Below are 2714 nucleotides of genomic sequence, written 5' to 3' on the forward strand. Positions count from 1 at the left end.
CCGAGTTGACTTAAGATATAACTATGAGGAATGCATTTTTAAAAGGAATTATTATAACAATAAATAAAATTAAGAAGGCGGTGAGCTGGCAGACAAGTTAGCACCCCGGGCGAAATGCTTGGCGGTATTTCGTCTGTCGCTACGTCCTGAGTTCAAATTCCGCCGAGGTCGACTTTGCCTTTCATCCTTTCGGGGTCGATTAAATAAGTACCAGTTACGCACTGGGGTCGATATAATCGCCTTAATCCGTTTGTCTGTCCTTGTTTGTCCCCTCTGTGTGTAGCCCCTTGTGGGCAGTAAAGAAATGGGTATTTCGTCTGTCTTTACGTTCAAATTCCGCCGAAGTCGACTTTGCCTTTCATCCTTTTGGGGTCAATAAATTGCGTACTGGGGTCGATTTAATCGACTGGCCCCTTCCCCCAAAATTTCGGGCCTTGTGCCTAGAGTAGAAAAGAATAAATAAAATTATGAATTTTTTTTTAAAGAGAAAATGTTACTTCAATACATCGGTTTACCAACACGTGTTTAGCTTAGCTATAATTTAACTTTTAAGTTTCACTTTGTAACATTGTAAAAGGGAAGTTAATTTAGGTTTCCTTTAGGTGAGAGGCAAGGCGAATTAGGAGCCAATAAGGCCTGCACACTGGATTATTGGCCTAAGGCTGCAGGCGTTCATCTAACCACAACGTCACTTAAACTCTAACAACTGTTATGGCTGTACCAAAGTTGCCAAACGTAATTGGTCTTTAAATTGGCAAGCCATTTTCTCATGCAGTGTCATTAGGTTAATTAATTATAATTATAAACTAGCTTGGATACTCTACGCTAATTTTAAAATTAACTAGAATTTAGGTATCAGCTAGGTGACTATTTTCATTAGCTACGTTGTTTTAAAATATGCTAAATCAAGCTATAAATTAGCTAAATTAGCAATCATTATTGGAAGGAAAGAAAGTTAATGTAGTAGCGAAGAGAGTGTAAATGCAGTCCCTGCGCAAAACGCCAACATGTAAACTAAATGAATGATTGAGCGAACGCACAACCTTCCCCCAACGCAAGTATTATCGAGGCACACTGTGGTAATTAAACCTTTAAAGCAAGCATTATGAATGCTTAGAATTTATTTTGATTAATTATTTTGATGAATTATTAGCTTTTCATTTGAATAAGGTTTTAAACAAGTATCACGAACTCAGGCTGTTTATGCGGGAGATCGTTATGCGAAATATCGCTGTGTATATATAAACATGTATATACGTAGTTGGTTGTCAGATAAATCCCAGAGTAATTTTCAATGAATTTCAATCCTTATTTTTCATCAACAATTTTAACAACTCAGTCAATATTATATTTTCCTTCATAGGTTCACAATTTCTTGTCAGCGTTCCCCTAGCTTGTTCAACGCCTTGACGATATAAATCGCCAGGTCTTAATTCGAAGAATTCAACTAACCACGTTTTCTGCTTCACGTGGTTGTTGAACGAAACGCCTCGTAGACTGTTGAAGAGTGACCGAAAAAAAGTAATAATATGAAGCTACAATGTCTGGCGAATAGATTGAGCGCGGTAGAACTTCCCAACCGAGCACTTAAATAGCATTTTTCATTAAATAACGAAATGAAGGCTATTTAAGTATTGTCGTATTGAAGAAGTACGCCGTCTCACCGGTTGAGTCGTTCAGCTGCATTGCCTCGTATGAATGTATGTATGTATGTGTGTATATACCAGCTATAGAACATGTGATCCGCGAGGAGGAACTCAACATACAGGTGGTTCACACCAGCCCATACCTGTGGAAAGTTCTGTCGAGGAAAACTACCACAGAAAACATCGAGGGATGCACACTAACCAACTTCCCAATCAACGATATCAAAATATGCTTGTGGGCCTATGTGGTACACAGAGTAGTGTGCAGTAAATATGGAGCATCCTACATCAGGTGTACCACTAGTAAATTGCACATCCGTATAAAAGAACACATGCACAGGGACACTTCAATAAAGAAATACCTAGACGTGCCAAACTCAGAATTTTATACCACTCACATTTCTTGGCCCTCTCTTTAACCCCCACTATTTCCGACTCGTTTATCTTCCCTGTACCTTTCTCTTTGTCTCTAATCTTTTTTCTAATCCTTCAATTCCGCTGTCCCCAACACATCTCTCCTCCTTCCACGTGACCGGTGTCCGGCCAGTCATGATCTTTGTTTCTTGGCCTGACTGCCCACCGTCAGCACCTCTTATGTCCATCTCCTATGTTCCTGCCTTTAAGCTTTCACTTCATACACACCAGCTCAATTTGATTCGTTCTCAGTGGAAAGACCCCTGTTGTTATTTCTTGTTGTTTGTATTCGTAATTGTGTACCATGTTCTCTGCTTTTTTGTTTATTTGTTTGTTTGTTTTTTTTTGTTTGTCTTTGTTGCTGTACACATTCGCTGGCTTTCTTACAGAGGGGTCTAATGCTCTTAGTTTAGACATTTTTGGGGGCTACCAGATCGAACCACCTCAAGTGTAACTGCACGAAAAGGTCATGACGTCTGGGACTTGACTAATGAAAGAAAGCCACGAATGACCCGTCTTTCCTTGCCTGTCCTTCTAATTGTTGTTCCTCTTGTCCGCCTTTGTATCGTCTAACTGTCCGAACGTTTTAATGCCCTCTGTTACGCCTTTGTTGTCTGTGGGTATATATATATATATATATATATATATATATAT

The sequence above is a fragment of the Octopus bimaculoides genome, chromosome 5 (assembly GCF_001194135.2).
Source record: "Octopus bimaculoides isolate UCB-OBI-ISO-001 chromosome 5, ASM119413v2, whole genome shotgun sequence".
In the NCBI taxonomy this organism is placed as follows: Eukaryota; Metazoa; Mollusca; class Cephalopoda; order Octopoda; family Octopodidae; genus Octopus; species Octopus bimaculoides.